This window comes from Lathyrus oleraceus, chromosome 4 (genome assembly GCF_024323335.1).
Source record: "Lathyrus oleraceus cultivar Zhongwan6 chromosome 4, CAAS_Psat_ZW6_1.0, whole genome shotgun sequence".
In the NCBI taxonomy this organism is placed as follows: domain Eukaryota; kingdom Viridiplantae; phylum Streptophyta; class Magnoliopsida; order Fabales; family Fabaceae; genus Lathyrus; species Lathyrus oleraceus.
In genome coordinates this window covers 357,012,191-357,033,021 of record NC_066582.1, presented here as the reverse complement: position 1 = coordinate 357,033,021, position 20,831 = coordinate 357,012,191, and the positions used below count along the sequence as shown (strand labels likewise).

The following is a 20,831-nucleotide window of genomic DNA, read 5'->3' as shown; positions in this document are numbered from 1 at the left end:
GGTTTAATTATGAGATCTAAAGGAGTCCATGTTGATTTGGAAAATGTGAAAGACATTCGAGAGTGACCTCCTCCCAAAAATGTAAGTGAGGTAAGAAGCTTTCATGGTTTGGTTAGTCTTTATATGAGGTTTGTGAAGGATTTTAGCATCTTGGCAGCACCACTCATTGAAATTGTTAAACAATGTTGGTTTTAAATGGGGTGAGAAACAAGAGAAAGCATTTGCCGCTAAAGGAAAAACTCATCCAAGGACACATTATAGCCTTTCCTAACTTTTCTAAATCTTTTGAAATTGAATATGATGCATCTAATATGGGAATTGGAGTAGTTTTGTTGTAGGAAGGTCATCCAGTTTCTTATTTTACCGAAAAGCTAAAAGGGAATGCCCTTAATTATTCTACCTGTGATAAGGAGTTGCATTTCTTAGTGATTGCTCTACAAACATGGCAACATTACTTGTTACCCAAAGAGTTTGTCATTCATAGTGATCATGAATCCTTGAAACATTTGAAGGGACAAGGTGATTAGTGAATTTTGATGCAAATTCTTCTACTATTCTACTTAGGCAATTCTATAATTTATTCTATTATTTTTACTATTTTCGTGTGTTTTTATATTTAAGTTTACTTTTTCCTTTACTTTACTTTTAACATAAATAGTTATTTGATACCTTGTTACTATCCAGACCATAACTTGAGTTACGAGGATCAGATTGATGCGTTCTAATATGTATTGGAAAACTGAGTGGATAAGATAAAAGTTTCATGTTGAAGTCAGAAGCTGATTTGGAGTGAAGAACGATCGAATAATTCGTTTTATTTCTAGACTTAAGAAAATATTTAGTTTTTGGGCCGATTTTGTATTTTTTTCGGGTCAGTTGCTATTAGGCCCAAATTGCCTTGCTCTATTTAAACAACTTAGTAGTTTTAGGATTAGGGGGATTCAGAATTCATGAAATAGATAATAGGGCATATGAATACCATGGAGAGCTAATTCCCAATGATTTGATCTACTGTATTCGAATTCCACTTTGGGGTTTTTATTAATTTCAGTTTAATTTCGATTTCTTTTCAATTCTTCCTATAAACCCGTTTGCTTAATTCGATTACTTTCGTTTGCTTAATTCGATTTTTCCTTATAGGATAGAGTTGATTAAATTTGATTGTTTGTATAATCCTTAACTTTAATCACGCTAGCGTAGCTTTTTCATTATCGTGTTTGATTAAGTTGCGTTTGCTTAATTCACATTTGCTTAAACCCGTTTGCTTAATTCAGAAATTAGGAACATACATCATATAATACAAATTGTGCTTGTCAGTGGGTATTGTAATCCAATGTGGTTGAATCCGCTAGGGAATTGAAACAGTAGATTAACTTATTTATCAATTTTTCTTTTACCTTTAATCATCTTCAATTTATATTTTGAACCTTAAAAACCCCATTCTTTTCATTCGTTTGGTAATACGACATTCGAGTGTCGCTTCCGTTTTACTACACTTTTAAACTCGTTTTTGACCCGTGTGCGACAACGAATCAAATTGGCGTTGTTAGCGGGGACTCTTGTAGATTTTAACAATTATTATAGTCTAACCATTATTATAATCATAGGTGTTGTGTTTTAGCATTTTTTGCCCTAACTTTCTTGCGTTATGGTCTTTTCGCGTTTTAGGATAAAAAAATCTATTCTTTTAAAGAAAATTATCTCAAATTATTCCAATTCTTTGTCGATTCACTAGGAAAAAATCAAGGATCAAAAGCCTCTATTTATAGACTAAATAGTGGTAGCCGTCCTAAAAATCTGAAATTCCTTGTTTTTCCATTTTTTTATGATTTTTTTTCTGTTTTGATAGTTTCAAAAAATTCCGAAAAAATTCTCAAAATTCTTAATTGACGTTATTAGATTAATTTTCATGTCTTTGTATTTTTTTTAATAGTTTTTCCGTATTTCAATTGTTTTGTCTTAATAGAGACATTGTCGATATTTTCCTATTTGTTGCTACATTGTCGAATAACTTATGTGTTTTCTCATTGTTTGTTGATTTGTTTATTAAGTTTAACATGGCTGACCAAAGAATTCTGAGACAACTTGTTGCCCATAATGTTAATTGTAATGCTTTATGTATTAAATATCCAATTGTTATTGTACCTTTCAAATTGAAATTTGGTTTAATACACTTATTGCCAAGGTTTAATGGTCTTGGAGGCGAGGATCCACATAGGAATCTAAAAGAATTTCAGGTTATGTGTTCTACACCATTGCGGCCTCAAGGAATTACTAAAGATCATGTCAAGCTTAAAGTATTTCCGTTTTCACTACAAGGTGCTGCAAAAGATTGGTTATATTGTCTTGAGCCAAATTCTATTACAGGTTGGAATAATATGAAGAAAATCATCCTAGAATGATTTTTCCCTGCTTCAAGAGCTTCTTTAATCAGAAAAGAAATATATGGTATTAGACATGTTGACATGGAATCATTGGCCAAATACTGGGAAAGATTCAAGCAATTAGTGTCGAGTTGTCCTCACCATCAAATTTTTGAACAATTGCTAATACAATACTTTTATGAGGGACTACTACCAATGGAAAGAAACATTTTAGATGTTGCTAGTGGTGGAGCACTTGTTGATAAGACTCCAGTTGTTGCCAAATCCATGATTGAGATCATGTCACTCAACTCCTAACAATTCACAACTAGGGATAATTTTATGGTCCAGGAAAAAGGTATGAATGATATTCGGGTTTATTCTTCCAACAAAGCTCTAGAAACTAGAGTTGATGAACTTACATCTTTAGTGAAACAATTAATGCTACCCCCTCCACCACCACCACCACCATATAACCCTCCACAAGTAACCACCTATTCACCTTCCGAACCTTCACTAGAGGAACTTGTCAAGCAAATGGCTGTAAATAGTCTCTAATTTCAGCAGCGAATAAATTATAGTATTCAAACTTTGCAAACACAAATTATACAACTTGCCACTTCAATGAATGTGATGCAAAAAGCTCAAGCATTGAACCAACTACCTGTCCAAGTAGTAGTTAATCCAAAAGGCCTTAATGTGAGTGCAATTTCCTTGAGGACCGAAAAAGTTGTAGAACCATCCCTAGAAAAAATAAAAAAATTGTTAGTGCAACACCTAAAAATAAACCCGAACCTTTTATTGTTGTTGAGGTTGAAAAAGAGTATGTACCATCAACCACTTTCCCACAAAGAGTTATAAAAAATAAGAAGATTGACAAGGAAGAGAATTCCGTTTTTCAAATAGAGTGGCCTTCTGTAATTGTTGATGAAGCTTATTCTGATTTGTTTTCAGTTGATTTTCCAACTTTGTCTGGTTTTGATGATATTTACTCATGTGATGATTGTACTAACACTAACCTTTGTGTTGTTTGTGCTGAGATTGATGTTGCCTTGTAGGGTGATAGTATAAATAAAGTTGTTTATGTAGCTGAGGCTCTTGACATTTTGTCTTCCCCAAACATACCATCCATTGAACAACCACCTTCTTTAGAGCCTAAACCACTTCCAGAGGATTCATATTATTCATTAAAGCTTCAACTTAAGCAGAAACATAAAAAGGTAATTGGATGGACCTTGGCTGACACTCGTGATATTAGCCCATCCATATGTATGCATAGGATCTCACTTAAAGATGAAGCAAAAATAATGAGGCATCCCCGTAATCCTTTGATTCCTAATGTTGTGAAAAAGAATATCACTTTCACGTGCCCATTCAACACTTTTACTTATCGAAAATTCTTCTTTGATCCTGGAATACAAGGCGAATGCACTAATCAAATTTTCAAGATCAAATGGACACTACCCAAAGCTACTCCATGAGAACCCAACTTTGGAAGAAGAGACTATAGAAGAGTTGTCTTTGGGAAAGGCTACTTATGTGGTCATTTATCCTCCTTGACTCCTCAAGTGTGCTCTTTCCTTTCTCTCACTCTTATTTTATATTTATGTTCTTTCATTGAGGATAATGTATGTTTTAAGTGTGGGGGAGGGAACCATTTATTTGTTTTGTTTTGTTTGTTTTGTTTTTAGTTTTTCTCTATTTTGGTTTTTGTTCTCTTTATTAAAGAAAAAAAATTCCATGCGTTTTCCTTTGGGTTTTGAGTTACAATTATGAGTATTTTTCTTAGTTCTCTTAACTAAAGTCTTGTGGTGTGATGTGAAAAATTTGATGTGCATTTTTAGTATGATACGTATGACTAAACTCTAAATTGTATGTACATCTTTAGTAGTAGATCATTAACCCCGAGGAGTTTTGAGCCTTATATGGATAACACACAAAAATCCATCCATTTCTTTCTTGTGTGATTCACTCATATCTGTTAGTCTCTAGAACTTGAATTGACTCTTGTTGATGTTGTTGTTTACTTGTGCACACTGATATGATAAAGACAATTTTTTGTTCTTTTTTGTTTTTTAGCCAGTTAGCCAGTTAGCCAACCCTGAAATAATTGCATCCCTTGTTTGAAACCCCCTTGAGCCTATTATCCTTTTTTTTCTTTAAAACTCATTACAAGCTGAGAAGTGAAAAACACTGTTATGACCTTATTCAAAGGGTTGAAAGAGTCTTGTTTGGAGTTGTGTGGGGTTGAATTATATTTGTAATATTTCATAAGTTGACAGAAAAAGGAAAGAAAACTTAAAAAATTAAAATAAAAAAAATTAAAAAGGAAAAGAAAATAAAATGAATGAAAAAAAATAGAAGGATGTCAATACATACTTCTTCTGAAAGAGAAAAAAAAGGAATAAAAAGAGAAACAGAAAGAGAAAACATATGCTATAGAAATGTTCAAGTGAATGAAATATTTTGTAAATTCAACTCCCGCACTTTCTTTTAAGTCTCTTTTATCTCTTTGAATTTTAGCCTAGTACCCCCTTATGATTTATCTCACCCTTACCTTGGCCATGTTACAACCAAATAAAAGTCATTTTCATCATTGTGTGCATGTATTTCAATTGTGGATGTTAGAGTCTTTTCAAGCTTATGGTAGTACTAACTTTCATGTTATGCTTTGAGTGTACACAATTAACTTAAATACTTGAGAGTCGAGTGAATTTTATCCTGTGAGGATCTTACTGCTTTTGGATGTACTCTTTGGTAATCTGCTTTCCTATCTTCTTTGAATGTAACAAGAAGTTACTCACTAACACCAAATTATTTAAGCTTAGAATTATAATTATGGTTGTACCTTGTATCTTGATAACCTTTGGAATTGCACCTTTTGTTTGTTCTTGTTTTTTCTGTTTTGAGTTTTGAATTTAAAATTTTGCTCGGAGTGCAAAAGCTCAAGTGTGGGAGAATTTGATCAGTGCATTTTGATGAACATTTATATACTATTCTACTTAGACAACTCTATGATTTATTCTATTATTTTTACTATTTTAGTGTGTTTTTATTTTTAAGTTTATTTTTGGCTTTACTTTATTTTCGTACTTTATTTTCAGCATAAATAGTTATTTGATACCTTGTTACTATGCAGATCATAACTTGAGCTACGAGGATCGCATTGATGCGTTATAATATGCATTGGAAAGCTAAAAGGATAAACTAACAGTTTCATGTTTAAGTCTGAAACTGATTCAGGGTGAAGAAGGTTCGAATAATTCGTTTTATTTCCAGACTTAAGAAAATACTTAGTTTTTGGGCCGATTTTATATTTTTTCGGGTCGGTTGCTATTAGGCTCAAATTCCCTTGGTCTATTTAAACAACTTAGTAGTTTTAGGATTTGGGGGATTCAGAATTCATGAAGTAGAGGATAGGGCATATGAATACGATGGGGAGCTAATTTCCAAAGAGTTGATATGCTGTATTCTAATTCCACTTTGATGTTTTTATTAATTTCGTTTAATTTTGATTTCTTTTCAATTCTTTCTATAAACTCATTTGCTTAATTTTATTGTTCCGTATAGGATATAGTTGATTAAATTTAATTGTTTGTATGATCCTTAACTATAATCACGTTAGCATAGCTTTTTCGTTATCGTGTTTGATTAAGTCGCGATTGCTTAATTCGCGTCAACTTAAATTTGTTTGCTTAATTCAGAAATTAGGAATATACATCATATAATACCAATTGCGCTTGCCAGTGAGTATTGTAATCGAATGGAGTTGAATCCGCTAGGGAATTAAAATTATAAGAATCGATGATAAGTCGGAAATCGATACAGTAGATTAGCTTATTTATCAACTTTTCTTTTACCTTTAATCATCTTCGATTTAAGTTTTGTACCTTAAAAACCCCCTTCTTTTCACTCGTTTGGTTATAACATTCAAGAGTCCTTGTGATACGACATTCGAGTGTCACTTTCGTTTTACTACACTTTTAAACTCGTTTTTGACCCGTGTGCGACATCAGATCACAAGGTAAATTGAATAAGAGACATGCAAAGTGGGTTGAGTTTATTGAACAATTTCCTAATGTAATCAAGCATAAGAAAGGTAAATCAAATTTTGTGGCAGATGCACTCTCAAGAAGGCATGTCTTGATTTCTACTCTTGAAACTAAAGTGTTTGGTCTTGAGCATATTAAGGATTTGTATGCGAGTGATTCTGAATTTTCTTCTAAATTTTTATCTTGTGAGCATGTTGCCCAAAATGGAAACTTTAGGCACAATGGATATTTATTTAAGCAAAAAGGAATATCTGTGACCAAAGGATCCATTAGAGAATTACTTGTGAAGGAAGCACATGAGGGTGGGTTAATGGGGCATTTTGGAGTTTTTAAAACCTTAAATTAATTGTAAGAACATTTTGATTGGCCTCACATGAAAATTGACGTACAAAATTTTTGTGAAAAATGTGTTATTTATAAAAAGGCCAAATCTAAGGTGATGTCTCAGGGACTTTATACTCCTGTGCATACCTCTGAATTTCCTTAGATTGACATCTCTTTCGACTTTGTTTTAGGGATTCCTAGAACAAAGAATGAAAAAGATTCTATTTTTGTGGTTGTTGACAGATTTTCAAAGATGACACATTTTATACCTTGCAAGAAAGTAGATGATGATTGTCATGTTACTCATCTCTTCTTCAAAGAAGTGGTACACTTTCATGGATTGCCAAGAAGCATTGTTTCGAATAAGGACACTACGTTCCTAAGTCATTTTCGGAAGACTTTGTGGGGTAAAGTTGGTACTGAATTAATTTTTCCAACAACTTGTCATCCTCAAACGAATGGAAAAACACAAGTAGTCAATAGAACTATTTCTACTCTTCTTAGATGCGTTCTTAAAAAGAGTTTAAAAATATGGGAAGAATAGATGCCTCATGTTGAGTTTGCTTATAATACCCATTCATAGTACTACATAATTTTCACCTTTTGAAATTGTGTATGGTTTTAATCCACTAACACATGTTCATTTATTGCCATTGCCTAACTGATGCATGCTTTTCGCAAGTATACGAACGCGTCAGAGTAATATAAAAGATTATCGAATCCACAGAGACCAAGTGTCAATCTATCGTTATCTATTGTTACGGTGTTTATCTATCTGCCATCCTCCTTCTATCTGTTTTGCTACATGTTCGCCTTTATCGTTTTGTACGACTGTGATGCCTCCCTTTTTAGGTACTACATGCACAGGGCTCACCCACTTACTATCCGAGATCTGATAGATTATACCTGCCTCAAGTAACTTAAGAACTTCTTTTTTAACAACATCACTCATTATAGGGTTTATTCTTCTTTGATGTTCTTTGGAGGGTTTTGAATCTTCTTCGAGCGAAATTCGATGCATGCATACGGATGGGCTTATACCTTTCAGGTCAAAGATATTATATCCTAAGGCTGAGGGATATCTTCGTAAAACGTCTAAAAGATGGTTTGTTTCCTCTTGGCTCAAGGTAGCACTGACTATAACTAGACGGTTCATCTCTTCGTCGAGGAACTCATATCTCAGATTCTTAGGCAATTCCTTAAGTTCTAAGGTTGGTTTCTTAGGGCATGGCATAGGATCTGGGGTAAGGGATAAACATTCGTAAAGGTTATCATCGATGTAGGGTTTCCTAAAGTCATCATCTTCCAGTATGAGAGTTGATGGCAACTTAATTGTTTTTATGATTTCTTCTTGTTCTAATTCCCTAACGCATTCATCAATGATATCTAAGGCATAACATGCGTCTCCCATCACAAGTCCCATAAGAAATTTCGAAAGTATAAATTCTATTTTCTCGTCACCTACCTCAAAGGTCAACTTTCCTCTCTTGACATCTATTATGGCTCCTGCAGTTGATAAGAATGGTCTACCTAGAAGGATTGGAATATCATTGTCCTCTTTGATGTCCATGACAACAAAATCAGTAGGGATAAATAACTGAACTATCCTAATAGGGACATCTTCTAAAATGCCTATCGGATGCTTAACAGATCTATCGGCTAACTGAAGTGACATCTTAGTAGGTTGTAATTCTCCTAAGTTTAACCTCTCACAAACTGCTAAAGGCATTAAGCTCACACTAGCTCCTAAGTCTAGAAAAGCTTTTTCGATGGCATGACTTCCCAAAAGACAAGGAATGGATAAATTTCCAGGATCTTTGTCTTTTTTGGCTAACTTATTCTCAGAAATAGAATTGCATTCCAAGGGTTTTGGATCGTCTAGTCTACGTTTGTTGGTAAGGATGCCTTTGAGAAACTTTGCATAAGAAAGTATTTGGGTGATGGCTTCTGTGAAAGGGATTTCTACGTGAAGTTTTTCTATAACCTTAATAAATTTCTGATATTGGTTATTGATCTGGGTTTGTTTGAGTCTTTGCGGATATGTTATAGGTGGTTTATATGGCGGGGGTGGTACATAACTATTATCTTTCGGCTCTTCTCCTTTTTCTTGACCTTCCTGGTTTTTTGATTCCTTTGGTTCCTTTACTTCGTCGGTGGGTTCGGTACATTCCATAGAAGTTTTGGGTTCATTAAATCTTGGGTTTGGTGGCTCATCATAAGCGTTCCCACTTCATAGGGTAATGGCATTGGCTTGCCCTCTCGGATTCTGTTGAGGTTGTCCAGGGAACTGTCCTCCAGGTGTAGTCTGGGGGGCTTGGTTTAAAGCTACCTGAGAGATCTGGGTTTCAAGCATCTTAGTATGAGTAACTATTTGGTCAACCTTGGTTCCTAACTTGGTAATCAGTTCGTTAACGTGAATGTTTTGGTTCATGACCTCTTTGTTTTGTTGGGTTTGAGCAGTGATAAAATTTTCCATAATTTTCTCAAGGCTCGGCTTTGGTGGCACAGGTTGCATAGGTTGATTTGGTCTTGGGGCTTGGTAACCTGATTGTCTCGGAGGTGAATTATTTTGGATAGGGTTATTGTTCTTATAGGAGAAGTTCGGGTGATTCCTCCATCCAGGGTTATAGGTATTTGAAGATGGGTTCCCTTGGGTGTAGTTCACTTGCTCATAGTGGGTTTCGTTTAATAGACTGCATTCTGCAAATTGGTGTCCTTTGGTTCCACACATATCACAATCCGACGAAACTGCGACTGCAGTATTCGGGTTTATGCACATATGCTCGACATTAAGGGCTAATGCGTCCATTTTAGCTTGCATCATGTCTATAGAGCTTAGTTCATCCATTCCTCCTTGGTCTTCCTTCTTCTCAATTGCCGCTTGTTCGACTCCCCATGATTGATGGTTTTGAGCCATATCTTCGATGAGGGCACTAGCTTCAGGATAAGGTTTGTTCATCAGAGCACCGCCTGCGAGAGCTTCGATGGTCATCTTAGTGTTATAGTGAAGTCCATTATAGAAGGTCTGAATGATTAACCAATTCTCTAAGCCATGATGTGGGCATGCTCTTAACAACTCTTTATATCTCTCCCAAGCTTCGAACAACGATTCTCCTTGGTTCTGGGTAAATCTAGTTATATGGTTTCGAAGAACGGCGGTCTTACTAGGGGGAAAGTATCTAGCAAGGAATACTCTTCTAAGGTTATCCCAAGTCGTATTGGAATTGGGTGGAAGGGAATCTAACCATGATAGGGCTTTATCTCTGAGGGAAAAAGGGAACAATCTTAAACGGATTGCCTCAGGAGAAGCTCCATTGGTTTTAAAAGTGTCTGCTAATTGGAGAAAGATTTTTAAATGTTGGTTTGGGTTCTCGGTAGCGAGACCTGCGAATTGTCTCTGTCGCACTAGTTGCAACAAAGAGGGTTTAAGTTCTAAATTATTAGCTGGGATGGTTGGGTTTACTATACTACAACTAGGTTCTTCATTGGATGGTTGGGAGAAATCCTTAAGAGGTATTTGGTTTTGATCTTCGGCCATAACTCTCCTAATTCTATGGAAGAATAAACGTGCGCGAGCGTAACGTTCAGGTTCCGCCAGGGGGTCTACTAAACTTCTGGTGCTGCGAGTTCTTCGCATTGACCGGCGGGTAATAACCTAAGTCTAAACGATATAACAATAGGGTACGAAATTTGACGAAATTGGTCCCCGGAATGGCGCCAAAAACTTGATGCGTGCTTTTCGCAAGTATACGAACGCGTCAGAGTAATATAAAAGATTGTCGAATCCACAGAGACTAAGTGTCAATCTATTGTTATCTATTGTTATGGTGTTTATCTAAGGTAATCGAAATAGGGGTTTTTAGAGTGTGCAATGAAAAGTAAAGTGTTGAATAAAGTTCAATTAATAAAGACAGACTCGAATGTAATTCGCATAATCAATTTATAATCCAAGTACTTGCTAATAGAACTACTTATGGGCAGTGTTTCCTACTTTGAAAAGAACCAATTTAACAGGAACTGTCGCTTTTGCGTATTCAGAACCGAGTTGTACTCCCTAATCAAACCCTCTTATTGTCACTTATAAAAAGGCGCGCATTGCGTTAGAGTAGTAAACCTATTTTTAAGAAATATAGTATCTTGACTAAGTTGAAAAGTATTTTAACCTGGATTTCTTAACCAAAAGAGGTTCTCATGAACCAGACTTTAAACTTATAAACGCGTCCAAAAATAGTTTTAAAATCACTTTTCTTCTTAAGTTAAAAACTCCTAATGAACTAAACAAAGCGCTTTCGCTATTTTTGAAATAGTTAAAAACAACTAAGTTTAAAAAGACGTTGGACGACTTTCGATCTTACCCAACGAAAATTAAGTGCGGGAAAACTTAAGTTGAAAGTCAAAATAGCCCTTAAGTGTTTCTACGAACAATTGTACGGATTATCGTTTCAATTACGATCCTTACATTCTAACCTTATATGTTTAGTTAGACATGGTAAAGTAAAGGTGCATTTTAATTTCAATAAAAGTAGTGCGAGTGTGGAAAGTAAATAAAAGTAGTGCGAGTGCGGAAAGTAAATAAAAGTAGTGCGAGTGCGGGAAATAAATGAAAGTAGTGCGAGTGCGAGAAATAAATGAAAGTAGTGCGAGTGCGAGAAATAAATGAAAATAGTGCGAGTGCGGGAAATAAATGAAAGTAGTGTGAGTGCGAGAAATAAATAAAAGTAAAGACAATGCGGGAAATTAAAATAGGTAAAGGCAAAGTAATAAAAACCTGCTCCAATCGGAGGGTTGAATAAAATGCGAAACAGAAATGAAAATCGCGGCAGGATTAACTTCCTTCCAAAGTGCTCCAAACTCGATTACAGACTCGATCACAGACTTGATTACACAATTGTGGCAACACCTCGATGTGAAGCGATTACCACTTTAAAATACTGAATATATGCCTAAGTGAAACTAAGTTTCCTCTAAGTTTGGATGATTAAACAAATGAATTCGAGTCTCTATTTATAAGCAAGTAAAATAATGGAAAAGACAAGGATGCCCTTCAGTTTGAAATTGGGAGGGAAAAGTTTTCTTCTTGTGGCGCCCGCCACAACACCATGGCGCCCGCCATAAGAGCAAAGTGTGGCGCCCAAGTGGAGATAGTGGGAGACGTGCACGTCATGGCTGGACCCATGGCGCCAACCACAGTGGGAGCCACAAGTGTAAAATGCTGAATTTTAGGGTTTTTAGCTCGTTTTCACTCCTTTTCTCGATCGGGGCTCCGATTAGACTGAAAACCTGAAAACAAAGAGAAACATAGTAATAACATAACAAAATAATAATAAAACAACTAGAATGCATGCGAAATCGGAGTCGAAAATACGGTGAATTTCAGTGTCATCACTAACACTTCTCTTTTGAAGCATAAGGGTGGAAAAGCTAAGGTTAAATTTGTAAAGAAATTACATGAGCAAGTTAAAATACAAATATACAAGAAAAATGAAAGTTATGCTAAGAATGCAAATAAGGGCAGAAAGAAAATGGTGTTTGAACCCGAAGATTGGGTTTGGGTTAATATAAGGAAGGAAATGTTTCCCTTGCAAAGAAAGTCCAAATTATAGCCAAGGGGAGATGATCCATTTAAAGTTCTTTCCAAGATAAATTACAATGCCTACAAGGTAGAACTTCTAGGTGAGTATGGTGTTAATGCCACTTTCAATGTTTCTCATTTATCTTCTTTTGATGTAGGTGATGATGAGGTTAATTCGAGGTTGAATTATTCTCAAGAGGGATGGGATGATGAGGACATGGAGAACCAAGACTTAAATGATGTAATCAAAGCTCGGGATGTCTTAGGACAAGGGCACGTGCAAGGAGAGTCAATGATGCTCTAATACAATTTATGAACAAACCAATGGGAGCAAGGGACCAATTGAAAGGAAATAGGCCAAGGCTTATCATTTTGGTTCAATCTAATGAAGATGGCACTTCATGTGAGCTTGTTGATCCATTTTGATGTTTTTAATTAATTATGTTATAATAAAATGTGTTAGGGGTCAACTTTTCAAATTTTGGCCCAAAACACTTGTTTTTTTTTGTGTGCTTTAAACATTCTAAAGCTCTTAAAGATTTAAAATTCATGGACTTTATGTTTCTAAGTAAATAATGGACTGAAGAAATAAATAGATAAAGATTTGAAGGAGGGAGAAAGAGAAAGGTGGGATGCATTGATCAAATGGGCTATAGATTGCTATTATTCATCAAGGAAATGAATATTCACTTTCTTCACCAACTTTAATGTGTGACCTTTCATTACCAAGCCATTATTATTAGGTTAGTGGACTGAAGTTGTAAAATTTCTTGAGTTATGATTGTAAGCTACCTTTTACTTGTAAATAGGGAGCTGATCTTGAATGAAAAATCAAGTTGAATTTTGTTAAACAAACACCTTGTGTGATTTTGAGAGCTTTTCTCCTTTGATTTTGGATTGGATCATATTTTGATCTGATAAAGAAACCAAGTTTCTTGTGGTGATCTTCACTTAGGCTTATAATCTTTTCTAAATCACAGAAAGAGTGTGGCGTCCCATTTCTATCATATTCCATCTATTTCTTTCTCAAGTTTACTTTGTTCCAATTTTGTCCCAAATCCAATATTATATATAAGTTCATGATTCCAACCCCATATTATAACCTTAAAATCATACGTTTCATAAAATAATCAACTCATAATTTTTTTTGTTGAAAATCAAATAGGTTACCCATCATACTTCGACCCCTCAAGATCAACACCATTGTAGTATGGACAAAACTTCACCAGTTCTTCGTGAAGCTACGGGAAAAATACCAGAGAACATCACACGCTCGAAGATACAACAGAGTCGCCATCAAACTTTATTTATTCCTTACGGAAAGGGAAAACATCCATAAAACCCAAGGGAAGAGAAACGAGTAAGATGTCGGTTATGCAAGGGGAAGGTATTAATATCCCTCACATCGGTTGTACTCAACGGGAACCGTTTTGATTGTTCTATGCTCGAATGGGTGTTACCATCTAAAGATTACTCGTAAAGGGATAAAAAGGAAAGGAATAAAAAAGTTTAATGGCAATTCTGTTGTATCTTTGAGCGTTCGATAAGCTCAGGTATTTTTCGCGTAGCTTCAGCTAGTGACTATGTTAGGGAGTCGTTCCTTTTGCAAGTAGGAGTCAAGTCTAGTTTTGTTTGCTTCTTTGTTTGATTGGGTGTTTATCTTTACTAATTACTTGCTTTATCATTATTTCATTTATCACACTCTCTATTGCTTTCTATATATGCATTATATGTTGGATATATGTTATATACTTGCTGTTGTCGGGTTGGGATGATGCTACATGAGAGAAGCTCTATACCCGAGTTGAGTATACATATAGGATAAACTTCTGGATAGTCCTGTCAACTTGTGTTTCACGCGTTGGGTTGGCACGAGAACCATACCCAAACTAGATTCACTTGAAAGTACTTTTGTCCTGCGAGAATTCGCTACGGTTGGGTATTTTCATTTTGAATAGATACCTTTGGGAACCTTCTAGGGACTACCTTCTTGAAGACTAGAACCTACCTGTGAGGGGATATGTGATCTTTATTTTGCAGGAAATTATAGAATCTACATACCTTTGTTCTCATGTATACATCAGACCTTTTGATCATGCATCAGACAGTATATGTAGATTATCCGGAGCATGTTATGCTGTTAACATACATTATTGCATCATTGTATATATGTTGGACTTTTGAACACAAGTTATTACACCATCAAGGCTTTGGATATATGAATGCTGCATAATTATTTGCATTACATCCATAACATGTGCATTCATTCATTTGCATCTCATGCATGTCAACTAGAAAGAGCTCACCTTGTCCTTCCCTTAACCAGAAAGACAACGATCCTTCGACGCCAATCATCAAGAATCATGGAACATGGTAAGTATGAGAGCACCATGTGCAAGAAGAGTTTGAGTCATAATCAAGACAAGACTGACATGGTCTTAGAGATATTCATGGACATCAGGACAATGGATTCCCCAAATCGGGTTGCAATGGATGAACGACTCGAGAACAATCTGAAGAGGGATGTCATATAAAATGTAAATGCAGGAATTCTGCCACTTCCTCCCCAAGAGAAATATCTCCTATCACGCTAGAGGCCCGCTCAAGGCAATCAGAATTTGAAGTAGGAATAAATTAGAAAAGAGAACAATGATAAAGAAGGGAAAAATCCTCGCTATAATCCAGTTCCTATGTCTTATGCACATCTTCTACATGCACTAATTAATGCCAGGGTAATTATGCCCAAACAGATTGAGCCTGCCAAGTTTCCCTACCATTGTAAGCATAATCCTGATGCCACATGCAGATATCATGCTGGACACGTGGGGCATTTTATAGAGAATTGTTGCCCTTTCAAGGTCAAGGTCCAAAAGCTCATCGATTAAAAGTTTCTATGTTTCACACCTGTGGCTAAGGAGGCACCTATTTAGAATGAGTTTGAATATAAGAGTCCTCTAATTCATGTGAAAATTCCTCTTTCAGTGGTCCATCCTGTTGTGCAATATCAGTATCAAGGATGTTTACCTTGGAATGCCTTTTGCCTATCTAGGGGCATCGTTTTCCATTGTTGTTGCGCCTCATTATACTTACCCTGGGTTACCTTATGTTTCATTTGGGGTTTATTATGACCAAACTTCTAATCAATTGAGAAATCCTAGCCTGATGCACTATGCTCATATATCCCCACAAGTTGCTACTCCTCAGGTTCATTCTCAGTTCCAAGCACTTCTGGTTCCCACACCATACTTCTCATTCACATGCATTGCTGCAACCCAATATCAACATCCTCCTCAGGCTCAGGTTCTGCAACATCAACAAAATTGTGCAACATAGCAAAAGCCAAAGTCAGGGATAGACATGCATAATGATAGAAAGCGTCCTCATGTGACTAGATCCTTATGCCATATGCTAACTAGCTACCTTACCTTGTCCATCAAGGAAAATTTATGCCAAAGGAAATACCACCTGTTATTTTCCCCTTTGTCCCGAAGGATAATCCTAATGCCTCATATGCCTACCATGACGGGTGTAAGGCCCTAATTTTCACAACTAAGATCCCTCATGGCATCATATCATTGCTCATTGCATTGCATCAAGAATCATAGCATGTGTGGCTCCTTACTCTAGGGGTGGGACTTGTGTGAGTTGGTTTGAGACCACCAAGCATGATGGAATTGTATATTATTTCTTTTATCATTTTTTTTACTAACCAAAAGCACAAAAATATGTCACTAACTTGTTTTGTTTTGAAGCTCAAGCAATCATGTATGTCCTTGCTCCTAGGAGGCTCCTATGTTCAATGAAGTGGCCAGATGAAGATGAAAGCAAGCATGACAATGGTTCCCAAAGCTCTCAATCATCATATATGTCTCCCAAGTATCTCAATTTTCCAATTTGATCAAGATAAACCAAAGGGCTTGAGGATTGTTTCCCAAGGAAACCCTAATTCAACTATGCATTGACTGTGCCTTGCCCATGAAGCAACCTCAACCTATGATTAATTTTAATCAAGGTAAGTTCTTTCATTCATTATTTTATGCATATATGAGCCTATGTGGGTATCCTCAATCATTCATTCATCAATATTTGAAGTTTGGACTTGAGAAGTTGACCAGTCAAGTTATCCGACTAAACTGAGAATCACTGAGACCTAACTTTTGATGTGTTTGTCAAATCAATATGACCCCAGTATAAAATATGTTCTTAAGAACCATATGAACAACTTTCATGTTCATTAAAAATTCATTTGAAACTTGGAAGGTCATCATTCATTGCAAAACATTATAGGTCATTTTGACTGAAACCCTAATTTTGGGTTAACTTCCCAAGGACCTAACTTCTTCATTTTTAATGATTTTGAGGTGAGACCAGTTGCATTGGAAATATTGAGTGTCTACTTCAAATGTTATATTGGACAAAATTTCATAATCCCAAAATAAACACATGTGATAATACAAAACATTATAGGTCACTTTGGACTACGACCATTGAAATGTGAAAAATGTCCAACTTCAAGTGCCCATAACTTTCTCATAAAAATCCAAATGATGCAAAATTTGAGTCCAAATTTATCATCTTGAAAAGATATACAACTTTGACGTTGAAGGTTTTTCCATTTGAGGCTTTCATCATTGAAACAGAAGGGCTTGAAGTTGGCCACTTTTGGCAAATTTTTCAAAGGCATGTTTTGTACCTCAAACTTCATGACCAGTTTTCATAATTTTCCAAACTCCAAATGGGTTTTTGCCCAACATAACTTTTATTCCTTATGACAAGACCTTTCCAACCATTACTCACATGCCTATGTTTGGATTTTCTATGTGGGACTTTCGAAGAGGGGAACATTTGTGATCAATTATGCATTTTACATTGAATTTCCATGGACAAGCCATTGCATTTCAAATTGCACGTCCAATTCAACTTGGAATGAGCTTAACATTAATTTCCAATCAAGCTTGGGTCTCACATGCGCCAGTACATGCCCATGCATGGAGGATCCAAAGCTTCATGCACACGGATTCTACGCCTCATTCCTTGCATCTCAGCTATAAATACCTTGCCATACTCATTCAAAATTCACCCTGAATTCAACCTGAAGCTCTGCTGAAATCCATACCCAACCTCACTTAAATGAATTATGATTTTTTTTTCTCATTTCAAGCTTGAATTTCAACAAAATCAGTTGATCTTCAAGACTTATTCCTTAGCCTTGCATTCATACCAGATCTCAAGAGCAAATGGAAAGCAAGAGATTGAGTGGATCGTGCTGCATAAAGTTGCTCATCAAAGGTAGATGCTCAAACTATTTTGATCTAAATCTCCTCATCTGATGTGAATTGCTTGTGTTCAAATGGTTTTCTGAAGTCCTCGTGTGAGAGGCAAGCCAATGGTGGCTTTGATTTTGTAAATTGAAGCATTTCAGTTTTCATACCTAGAAATTCAAGCTCAGATTTCTCATTCCATAGAGATCTTAAGAGAAATCCAAGGTTACAGGGGTGATGTACATCACCCCAACTTCATTTTGGTATATGGTTTGTGCATTTTGGTTGAGGTTTGAAAACCTGCAACTGATGGCCAGAATCAGTTGGTTCACCGGAGAAGACGGTGGTTTCCACCACCGTCCCCACGTGGTTGAACCTAGGCCCTTGGATGAGGCTCCCACGATCTAATGTCAGCCATGCTTTCATTTGACTTTTTTTAATTCATTCTATTTCGCGCTTGACTCATGTCCATGGTACGCGCGCGCCTCAGAGCCTTAGGATTTGACCACGTCAATTAATGAAGTGGATCCAAGCGCTGATGATTTTTCTCTTTTTCTATTTTTTGTTTTAGTTTCTTTTATTCCATTTATTTTCAAAAATGCATAACTCTTTTATTTGGAATCACAAAAATATGAGACCAACACTAAAAATTTTCTTGAAAAATATAGTTTCATAATCTGATTTTTAATTATTTTTGTGATTCCATTTAATATTTTTTGTGAATTATTTTGTTTTTAATAGTTTTTAATTCATTTTAAATACTTGTTGATATCCAAAAATTCCAAAAATATTTTCATAACACATATGGATCATGATAAGTCTATGAAAAATATTCTCATCAATTTCTTAATTGATTTGAGATTTTAATCCATTTGTGTTATTTTTCTTTGTTTTTTAATTGTTTTAAAATAGTTTCTGTTTTCAAAAAATGTTGAGAAAATTTGTCAAACCTTGTTTGACCTTGTTAGACTTATGATGATTCAATTGGACTTATTCAAGTTAATTGGAATTAAGTTTGAAGTTTGACCTTACTTTGTTCATTTAATTTTATGTTTTATTTTAATTCTAAAAAATACCAAAAAATATGTTTGACTTTGTTGACCTCTAAACTTCATTTCTCTTCTGTTTACCATTGGTTGATGTTGATTTCATTCACATTTGATCATTGTGTTTTGATTATTTTATTTGAATTCTCATTTTGTCCATTTTCATTTCATCTTCATCTTCTTCTTTTTATTTTGGCCAATGATTTAATGATTTGTGGTTTGCCTTGACATATGAGAGGCTTAACCTTCTTTGATCCAAATCAAATTCAACTTGATCAAAGATCAAGTGAATTGCTTTGTGTCCAAGATAGGTTGCTTCTTGGTCAAGACAAAAACCTAGAATCCATACAAGGCCTTTCCTTCTTTTCTTTTGGCATGGCAAGTTGTAGGAGCTTGGCTTACTAGTCATGGTCTATAACTTGTGTTTATTTGCCTATAGTTTTATTGATCGGCCTTAGATAGGTGTGACTACTATATTAGTCCACTTATGATTGCTTAACATAGCGCTAAATTGTCTTATGACACACTAAGATTAACTACTAACACTAACTTTAATTCAAGCATTTAATTCCTTGCAATTTACTTTAATGAAATTTAATTTCTTGCTCATTTATTCATATTGCCTTTTCCTTTTGCTCACTTGAGCCCATATTTTATGTTTATGCCATTTTCTTTTTGCTCACTTGAGCTCATTATTGTGAATAAATATATTGTTGCTTTGTGATTATTTTGTCTTTGTTTGTGTGAACCCAATGCAAAAAGGAGAAAGGACTTAGAATTAGGACCTTACCTATGCTTAATGGAGTTCAAGAGCAACTAGGCCTAATGCCTTTAGAATGCTAAAATTGTTGAAGAGCAACTAGGCCTCATGCCAAAAGAATGCTAAATCTTAAAGTTGACTTCAAAGGACCCCTAATCCAAAACTCTTTCTTTGTCCATTTCTCTTATTTGTGTTGTGAAGCTTTTGATTGTTTGTTGATGTGTGATAGGGATTCCAAACTTGAGATAGTAAGAAGGACCATTGTCATGAATAGCCAAGTTAAGAGAGACAAGCCAAATAGAGATCCTAGGAGCTTGATTGAATATTTGTTTGATTGCTTGAGTTAATTGCTTGTTGCTTTCTAAGTCCAAAGGAAAGGAGTATCTTGAATCATCCTTATGATATCAAGAAAGGAACTCCAAGGTTTTTATCTCTTCTCTTATCTTTGCATGTTTAGGACTAGCCCTTCTCTTCTTCCCTCCACTCTAACCCAAGCCAAATTCATTTTGTGCAAACTTTGACTTCATTTTCAAATTAGAAACCTAGGCCTTATGCCTTTAATTTTCCAAACTCTTTTCATTAATACTTATTTTGAATGAATCTTAAGTCAACTTTGACTTTATTTTGTGAATACTTCTAACTTGTAAATACAACTCACTTCAAGTTAATTTTGTGGTTCCAATGGCCACCTTTATTAAAACCTTTTTCATAAACATTAGACATAGGTTTGAGTTATCATAGTGGTTGATGTAAACCTCACCTTATCATTAGTGATTGGACTATAAGTCTTCCATACTTATTATAGGGTGGATACCTCACTAGTATGTTGAAACTCTACTCACATGGTGGATTGTTGGTTTAGGTTGAGTTTTCTCCCTTTGATAACAAAAGACCTTAAGGCTTTTGATTAAATCAACTCACCCATATTTTGAGATTTTTACCCCTAACTACGAGGTTTTGATCTTACCTTTGTGATGGTACGTAGGCAATGGGTTTATCCATTCAAACAACAAAATTGTAAATAATATGTATATTCTTTCTCATCTCCCCAATCATGTTTGCACAAAATATTTTCATAAATACCAACCTACAATACATCTTTGCAAAAATGGCTCCCTTTGAGTACTAAGGATGTTTTGGGTGCTTAAAACCTTCCCATCTCATAACCAGCCCCTTACACAGATCTCTGACATTTTTATTAGTTTATGATTTGATAAAACTTCTTACTTGGTTTTTGTTCGCTTTCTAAACTTTCCTTTGGATAAATAGAAATGCAGTGGCGACTCGAATTGTATGCTTACTTTTGATTTAGTCAATAAATCTAAAGGTAACGAATACCCCGCTACAGAAAAGTGGCGACTCACCTGGGGACATAACACTTTCCTAGTGGGTTTAGCCTACTTTTTGCCTTGTTGTATTGTATGTTTATGTTTATTTGTGACATATTTTTATG

At 35.4% G+C, this 20,831-nt stretch overlaps 1 non-coding gene across 1 annotated transcript; it reads left to right on the top strand.

The window, feature by feature from the left end:
• Positions 1 to 9,786: 9,786 nt before the first annotated feature.
• LOC127077682 (small nucleolar RNA R71) lies at positions 9,787 to 9,893 on the top strand. The gene has a single exon (XR_007787466.1). It is a non-coding gene; the product is annotated as a small nucleolar RNA R71 (small nucleolar RNA).
• Positions 9,894 to 20,831: the final 10,938 nt, after the last annotated feature.